Genomic DNA, 9,851 nt, shown 5'->3' on the forward strand with positions numbered 1-9,851 from the left:
TAGAACCTCAAGGATTATATACACGTATCAAGACATAATAAAATAGTTTCTGGAAATCAAGAACATTAGCCATCCTAGTGGCTCTTTGAATATCATTATGAACTATATTAAATAACGTCTCAGGGATCATAGACAGGTATCAAATCAACACGAGACAGCTTATGAAAGTTAAGGGCATTAGTCATTATAGAGACTTTAGGAATAGAGACTTATACATACGATTATACTATACAACATATAGAAAGCTCGAGGGCAGTGGCTTAACTACTTTAAAAGCTCTAACATCAAGAAGTGAATAAGAATCATGAATCATATTCGGAACTTATGAATGGGATTACCCCAAAGCTCATGTCATTCATCACTTACGTCTAGGACATGCCAAAAGAAAGAAGGGACAGCTTTACATACCTTGTAAGCCTCGTAGAGACTTTATTCCGTAACTTGTCTAATGTTTCGACTTATAACAATGGTGATGCCTTTCGCTAGGTCAAGAATACATTGTTGCTTTCTTTTTGCCTTATACACGTTGCTGACCTTCCATGAAGGGAAAATACGTTGTTGCTCCCTCACTTTTCCTCTTATAGAAACGGTCCAAAAAAATGCTAAGGAATTGTTGTTTCATTTGATTATGAAGTAGCTCCTTCCATTATAAAATTAGAGGAGACAAATATATGTATAGTCTCCACATATCCATAACATTGCTGCCCTCACCTAATAAAATATAGGAACATAAATGTCAACTTTTTTCCCTTACACGTGTAAACCATCCTCTCACCTTTACGCCACAGCCCCCTTATGTGGTATGTATATAATTAAATTGCTGCCCACTTGTCCATGAAATATCTGTATTATGTCCACGTAATATTTATCCAATAATCTTAATTAATTTGGTAGTTCTCATCTCACAATTTAACTATGACCTGGATGAATTTAAATAAACTTAGGAGAGAATAACTCTTACCTTATATGCCAAGAACCACTCTTCTTCAATTTTACTTCCCTTCGAAGAAAGCCCGGATTCAACAACACGATGAAATAGAACAATGAGACCGAAGCGGTGCGTGAAATCCGAAATAAAATTGAACAACATAGTTGTGCACGTTCATGGAATAATGTTGATGTGTGCATATTTACACACTAATACGTTGCTACCTCCGTAGTAGAACGTAGTACCATTATTTTTTTGTTGGAAGGTATATAATTTATGTCAAAAGAGAGATGAAAACGTTGTTGAATTGAGAAAACAAAGCGAGGCCCTTTTCTTTTGTTTGCTGGTTCGTTCTTTTCCTTTAATACAATATACGTATACAGCATCAATGCTGAAGCAAATTGTTTTGCTCTTTTCCATAAGTTATTCCAATATTTAATTGATTAAAAAATACCACCTCTTAAGCCTAGCTATAATGAGGATGACAAATGTCCCTCCCTAACTCTTCTACTAGCCACCTAAGTTAATTAGTAGCGTATTTGTCATGAAGATTGGACGTGCTGCTCCTTGGACCAAATATTGGTCTTTATCCAATATTATTTATTAATGGTGATCATTCTCTTGTGAGACCCATGCCATTCAAGATATAGATTTATATTAACATCCTTACCCAAAGCAAATCTCCCACCAACTCATCCCATAAATTGTCACGTTCATGTGTTGTCCCTTTGCCACATGGATGAGGTTTTTCCACTCATCACTTATCCATAGATATTATTTATTTTGTTGTCTTGTACTAAAATTTTTCATTATTACACACGTAATTAATTTCTTGATCTCAATTCACTTTTAACATACTTCATATATTCATTATTATGCTCATATGACATGGCTCTAGTCCATAGCCTCATTTTCCACACATAAAATATTATTTCCAGTCACCGTCATCACACTTTTTCGTCTTAAATCATTTCGGGACTTCACTCCTTGTATACACCGAGTTCTTGATTTTTATGCTTGAATATTATCGAATTCTCCGAGTTCGGGTAATTTTGCTCATATTGGACGATTCAATTTTCTAGTCCAAAAATACGGGATGTAACATCTTACATCAAGTTGGTGTACTTGCCATCCTTTTTTCACAGCAACAGTTAAGAGACATCTGATTGTGGTCATTTTGACTACTGGGGAAAATGTCTCAGTATAATCCACACCTTCCTGCTGGATATCCCCCCTCACTACTAACCTTGCCTTTAACCTTTCTAGTGTTCCATCTGATCTATGTTTGACCTTGTAAACCCACTTACAGGGTAGTGGTTTCTTGACTGGGGGCAATTCAACAATCTCCCAGGTATGATTGACCTTGAGAGCATCCAGCTCTTCTTGCATAGCTTTGTTCCATCCTGGATGTTGAGAGGCTTGTGCAAAAGAGTTTGGTTCAATAATAGTGGATATAGAAAGGAAAACTTGTTGGTTATGTAGTGATAGAGACCCAAAGGAAAAAGCAGTAGGAGGATTGGGGTGAATGAAACAGGCAGTAGTTAGATCAGTCAAAATGACATGATTGCAAACATAGTCATCAAGATATGCTGGTCTTTGACTAACTCTCCCTGATGTTCTAGTGATGACTTCATCTTGGGGGTTGTTAGACACAATGAGAGTAGGAATAGAAGTTGGAGTGTTGGAAAGTGGAGTGGAATTGGTAGATGTGTCATCAGTGTGATGCATGGTAGCTGTGTCATTAGTGGAATGGGAGTGCTGATCAATAGAACATGATGGTGGAGTGGGTGGTAGAGTAGTGGAATGATCACCAGTAGGTAAAGTAGGACAAGGGAATGAACTAGGTTGAGGTGAGTCTGAATTTGATGGAGTGGGTTGTGGTATAGGAAAATTGGTAGCTGGAGAATTCAAATTAGAAGCAAAAGGGAATTGATGCTCAAAGAATTTAACATCTCTGGAGACAAAGACCCTCTTGGTAGATAAATTCATTACTTTGTACCCTTTTTGGCCTTGTGGATACCCCAAGAAAACACAAGCTACTGCCCTAGGATCGAACTTTGTTTTGTGTTGTGCTAAGGTTGAGGCATAGCACAAACAACCAAAACACCTCAAGTTATCATACTGTGGTCTAATTCTAAACAAAACCTCGTATGGTGTCCTTCCTTTCAACACCCTAGAAGGAAACCTATTGATAAGATGTGTTGCAGTCAATATACACTCTCCCCAAAAGGTACTAGGTAAGTGAGACTGAAACATCAGACCCCTGGCAATTTCCAGGAGGTGTCTATGTTTTCTTTCAACTACTCCATTCTGTTGTGGAGTCCCTACACATGATGTTTGGTGTATTATCCCTTGAGATTTGAGAAAAAGGGCTTCCTGTGTTCCTTTACCCAATTCTAGAGCATTATCAGACCTTATAACCTTTACCTTAGCATTGAATTGCCTTTCAACCATGATCAGAAAATCCTTTAAAATAGGAAAAGCATTACACTTAGAACTCAATAAGAAAGTCCAAGTTCCCCTACTGAAATCATCTACTATAGTGAGAAAGTATTTGTATCCATTGTGAGTACATGTTTTATATGGTCCCCATGTGTCAATATGAATTAGATCAAAGTTTCTTTTAGACTGAATTTGACTTAGGGGAAAGGGCAGCCTAGTCTGCCTGGCTTTAGGACACACATCACAAATATGTTGGAAATTTGAAGGAAAATTGATAAAAGGAAACTTTCTCATTACTGAATAAGGGAAGAATAGAGACACTTCCTGCATGAGTCACAATGATCCTAAAAGAATTAGGTAAAGTGATACTAATGGGAACAGGAAGGATAGACAAAAAATAAAGGATTTAGAATCAAAACACATGTGTTCTGATGCTCTTGAATCAATAATCCAGGTGGAAGTGTTAAAAGCAGATAAGCAAGTGCCTGAATACTTTAGAATTGTACCAGCAATTGCTCCTGCATTGAACCCAACATTTGAACTGTTTGAACTTCCTATTTGTCCCATCTTTACTTCTTTAATCACTTGCTGAACCAGATCTGTATATTGATCCCTGCTCATATATGGAATAGGATTGTTGTCCTTACTCATGTGTGGAATAGGATTATTATGATGGTTGTTGGATGCCTCCCCTTTAGCAAATACCATGTCCTCCTCAGTAACTATTCCATTGGCCTTTGCCTGATAGGGCTTAACCTTTGTGAATTCAAAATCCTCAGGAAAACCATGAAGCCTGTGACAATCATCCTTTGTATGACCTGTCCTCCCACAGTATGTGCAGCTCACATTTGGGTTGTATTTGTTTTTCCTAGGTTTATATTTTGAAATTTTTTTGTTGTTCCTTGGTGTGTAATTGCCAAACCTTTGCTGTGGTTGATTTGATGCTTTAAAATTCTGATTCCCATTTCTCTGATAATTTCTGCCTTGTGAAGTCACCATGAATGAGGTAGATTCAGTAGTGTGGTTAGCATTTGCATATGCTTCTCTTTCATTTTCATCTTGTAAAAGCAAAGAGTATGCCAGATCCATACTGGGTAATGGGTTCATCATGAGGATATTTCCTCTTGCCTGTGTATATATATCATTTAACCCCATCAAAAATTGTATCAATCTTTGGTCCTCTAAAGACTTCATTAGTTTGGCTTTTCCTTGACACACATGTTATACCCCATTTTAACCGGGTTAAATTAGAGTACAACATATTGGAGATTCCTATATTGCTTTGTTTTAAGGAGTCGCCACCTAATTAGTTTAATGGTGAATTAGGACACCTAATTTATTAACTAAGGCAAAACTAACTAAACCTCCGTTAATAGTCTGCTTAATCAGTGTGATTCTAGGTAAGGGTTCTATATTATCCTAAAGGGAAGGGGTTAGGCATCCTTTAGAATCCGTTAACTACGGTTATCCGGCCAAACTTAGGTTAATTAATTGAGGTTCAAAATTTAAGAAAATAGCTTTTGAGAAAAAAAAAACTTATAACTAACAAAGCTTAAAATATTATTATATGAATGATGCACTCCATATGGTGAAAATAAGTACTTGATGTTCAGAGCGGTAATCCTAAATGATAGAATCTACCCTTTTCTAATCCTACATGAATCATAGGTTCTCCACCTAATTTAAACCACGCACAATCCAAAACGCAGACAAATTAGCAATCATAAAAAATGGATGAAAGAAAATGAATGATAAGAAAAAAAGAACAAATGTTAGAGGCAGACTCTAACGAGCTTCGCCTGCCCGATGTGATTTAAGAACTGCGGAACGAGATGACTCTATGGATGGGTGTGCCGAGTCTCATCTTGAGACTTTATTTTGATAAAGTCCCGAATTAAGACTCTGTTTGCTCCGATGTGTACATGTAAAAGAAAGGGGAAAAGAGATAAAGATTAGCATCCGATTATGACAAAAGTTATTATTGTTCTAAGAGAAGTAACAGATTAATTAGGTACAAATGAACAGACTCTTTGGTGCACAATATACCATCAGCTCCTATCTAAGGGAAATAACAATCAGCACAGCAACTATGACATAATCAACTTTAAGAAGCCATGGTATTATGCCAGACATCCTGAACATTTAATACAACATATTGAAATCCTTACTAGCTCGCTTGATCAAACAACATCTAAATCTGCCTACTTAATCAATTCTAACAAAACAACCTGTAAATCATGATTAACTAGAACACGACCAATATATAGTGCACACTTAGCATAAACAGCCTAGACCAAATGACTTCTAAAGCATGTTTATATGAGCAGACTAAACATAGTATACTGTCCAATGAATGCAACAACAAACTAATCACCACTATTAAATTAGTTCACATAATCACTAATTAAGTTACTGGTTAAATTGATTCATATAATATTTATTCCTTTTCAATCTAAAATCAAGATTGAACATGAATATGATTCAACACAGACCAATTACTCTAACACATATACATATGTTTAGACTACGTACACAAATCACGCAGAAACAGTAAAAACGAACTAACACTAAAAAAAACATTATTTAACTAATTAACTCATCACATGAACATTCTTAATAAAAAAAATGGCAAATTTAAGTTAACACATAGCAACTAAAGAAACGGGAAAAATGCAAAAATAAATGAAAAGGGGAATTACCTGCTTCGGGTGCAGCGAAATGGGTACGGGGCCTTCGATTCACGCTCGAACACTATCAAATCCGAGATTGCAATGCTCGAATTCAAAGCAGTACCGAAGCAAACGAAAAACAAAAATTGATTTGGGTATTCTTGACCCGATATGCCGAAGTAACTAATATTGCTTAAGAGGGATTTTTGCCACTGGAAACCATCCTTCTTGGGGAATTTAAGCTGTTGAAGAAACTTAATATCTCTTTTTTTAGAAAAATGGCGACTGCAAACTCATTTTTTAGAGGATTTTTCGATTAAAAAAAAAAACCTCCTCTGATTCAAAACGCCACCCTCCTTTATAGTTTTTTACTTTGTTTGAAGGAAAAGAGCAGGAGGAGCGTGGGGAACAGGGTGAAATGGGGTGGCAGTGGCAACGTGGGGAACAAAGTGAGATGGGGATGGCAGAAGCGTGGGGGGGACAGGAGGACAGAGGGGACAAGGAGAGATGGGGAGGGGAGAGAACAGCGGCGTGGGTGTGGGAAGGTGGAGGAGAGAAGAGAGAGGAAAGAAGAGAGAACAGGGGAGGGAGCGGCGTTTTTGAAGAAAATGAACAAGGAACCCTAATGGTTCCTTGTTAAACGATGGGGCGGGTCGAAATTGGACCGGGTATGGGCTGGTTTGAGCTGGTAAATTGAAATGTGGACTGGTCTGAAAATTGGATTTGATAAATCAAAATATGGGCTGGTCCAAAAAATGTTTATGAGTTGATTGGTCTTTGATTTGGGTCAGATAAAAATAAAAAATACGGACTGAGTGCAAGAAATAGTTTGGCTTCTAAATTTAAAAGAGGACCTATTTTAATTAACCATATACTGAGTGTGACAAATATTATCTAATACAAAATATGTAATTATTAGGGCTCAAGTAATAAAATTATATGATGTTGTAATAGCCGTGCAATAATATTTTAACAATAAATAAATGCTATCATTTAATTTTGCGAAATAAAATGCGATGCGTATGCAGAAGGTGGTAAAAATGCTGAAACGTAAATTATAATAATACTAGTAATAAATAATAGTAGCGAATAGTGGTAATAATAATAATAATAATAATAATAATAATAATAATAATTAATAATAATAATAATGATAATAATGGCAGTAAGATAATGACAGAATAATGAAATGCCGGTATTAATTATAGTAAAAAATGCAAATAATTATTTTTTAAAGTTGTCAAAATATTGGAAGCGAAAAATAGGTATTTCGGAGGAAAGGTGGGACAAAATTGGGTGTCAACAACACACATACACATGAACAGCATATGACAACATCAAGTGCATCTAGTTCATCCCATATTCTTTTCAGTTTGGTAAAATACCCAGCAATGTCATTATTTCCTTGAACAAGTCTCGATAATTCCTTTTGCAAATGATAGAGTTTGGCTCCATTTGACTTACCAAACCTTTGCTCAAGGCTGTCCCAAAGTTCCTTTGTTGTTTTAGAACTCATTACACTATCTGCAATTTCCTTTGTTAGTGCATTTGAGATCCAACAAATAATCATATCATTAACACAACTCCATTGTTCATATTCTTCTGATTTCAGATCTGGAGCCTTACAAGCTCCATTGATGAATCCAAGTTTTCTCTTGGCTCATAAGGCTAGGAGAATAGGTCTCCTCCAACCTGGATATCCTTTGCCATCAAACACATTGTTAATTAAGGCCATTCCGGGTGAATCAGAGTTATTCAGATGGTAAGGATGACTATCGTAGGTGATGGTTTTGTCTACATTGCTTGGCTGTACATTTGGTGTTGCATCAGCCATTTTGGTTTATTGAGAGATTGAAGGTGATTTTGATGAAGGTTTCGGATCGAGCTCAAACCTGCTCTGATACCATAAAAGAAGACACTGATTTTGCTGATTTTCACCTTGTATTCATTAATCTGTTCATTCCTATATATACACGTTATTGTAAATAAAAGAGGCTAAGAAAAATACTAAAACTTATACACTTGTCTACTCATAATTTGTACAGTTGTGTAACAGAAAAATATTCCTTCACATGACTAGCACGTGAAGGAAGGTTCTTAGCAAGTTCCTATTTTATCCAGCTGACAGATTTACAACGGCTGGGATTGAATTTGTGAAAATAGAGATCTGTGGCTGTGATTGTTCCATGTGTTTGGCATCCAATGCCTTGGTCAACACAGAACATATTGAAGTGGGAAACATACTTTTGTTTGAAAACTTTTCTACTTTATACTTTTGTCCGAAAACTTTTCTCTTTCCTTTTAAACTCGTTCTCTTTCCCCTTCTCTTTCTTTTCCATTCTTCTTCTTCTTCGTTTGATTATTTCGATCTGTAACCATGGATGCATCATTCAAACTCAAGATGGTTGGATCTTCATTACATATAGATAAGCACATTCAGAAATATTGATGGAGGTGCAACATGAACACAAGATAAGCATATGATTCAAAGATACAAAAATTACAACAATTCCATTTAATTTACATATTGGGATACAAGCAGAAATGCATAGTCAGGACGGTTCAAATATTATAGTAGCAACTTATGTATACATTACATTTATTGTCCTTAATCGATCGCTGCGATAAGGCAATACATTATTACTGTATATTGGTTGAACCGAAGATGGAACAGCTGTTTCGATTACTGGGAGCAGTTGCTGCTGCATTCCCCTCATCCGTATTAACAGGATTGTACCTGGAAAAATTAACCATAAAAACAACCAAATGTAGTAATAAAAAGGAAATTAATAATAATAACAATAATTATAATGATTATGAAAATAAGGTCATGAGAATTGTGTAATGCTGGCCATCACTGGAGATATATTTGTGTTTTTTATAACAGTTGTATCAAGACCAACTTATACGCAGTGGCGGAGCCAGGATTTATGTCAAGGGGGTTCAAAAATATAAAGAAGCCATAAATGAAGAAGCTAAGGGGGTTCAACGTCTACTATATATACATAAAAAATAATTTTCACCTTATATATACAGTGTAATTTTTCGCCGAAGGGGGTTCGGATCGGCTCTATCTACGTCCGCCACTGCTTATACGTCATCAACTAATCAAGTAAGATATATAGTAACTTGCACTAGCATAGATATCAAATAACTTTATTTGCCAAAGCTTTTAAATTATCTTTTTCTACTTTATTAACCATTAGACCCCGCCTGGTTGGTGATGTCTTTTAAGAGAAGTAAAAGTTAAAAGTCAGATATATTTTTGATAATTACCCAAAATGTGGAGAAGAAGAATTCAATCCAAGAGGCTGAAAGAAACTCTCTGAGTGAGGGAGACGACTTTGTTGCATGGTTTGTTCAGCTCCATCTTCCCAACACAATCGAAGTGGAAATCCAGCTGCACTTTCTTCCAGCTGACAAATATCATAAAATTTCTTCTTAACGATAAGGGCATATTTGACCATAGTATAACGGTAAGGGCATAATTGACCCAATAGTATAACGGTAAGGGCCAATAGTATAACAAAGGGTATAGATAAACTATTTCCCAAAGTTCAGGGGTAATTTTGGTCCTTTTCCGTTATAGTATTAATTTGAAATCGTTGTAGAAACCTATAAACTTTAAATTTTGAATATATCTCTGTCGCTACATTATATTCGATAAAGGAAATATATGTAATTTAGTTCGAGTATCTATATAAAATCTACTAACAAGTTTAAGGGACCGTCGATGTATCCCACCTTTTTTCTCTGTATTCTTCACGATATGTGATGATGCATGCAACCAGAGACGTTCAGCTACATCTCAC

This window comes from Lycium barbarum, chromosome 8, assembly GCF_019175385.1.
Source record: "Lycium barbarum isolate Lr01 chromosome 8, ASM1917538v2, whole genome shotgun sequence".
NCBI lineage: Eukaryota > Viridiplantae > Streptophyta > Magnoliopsida > Solanales > Solanaceae > Lycium > Lycium barbarum.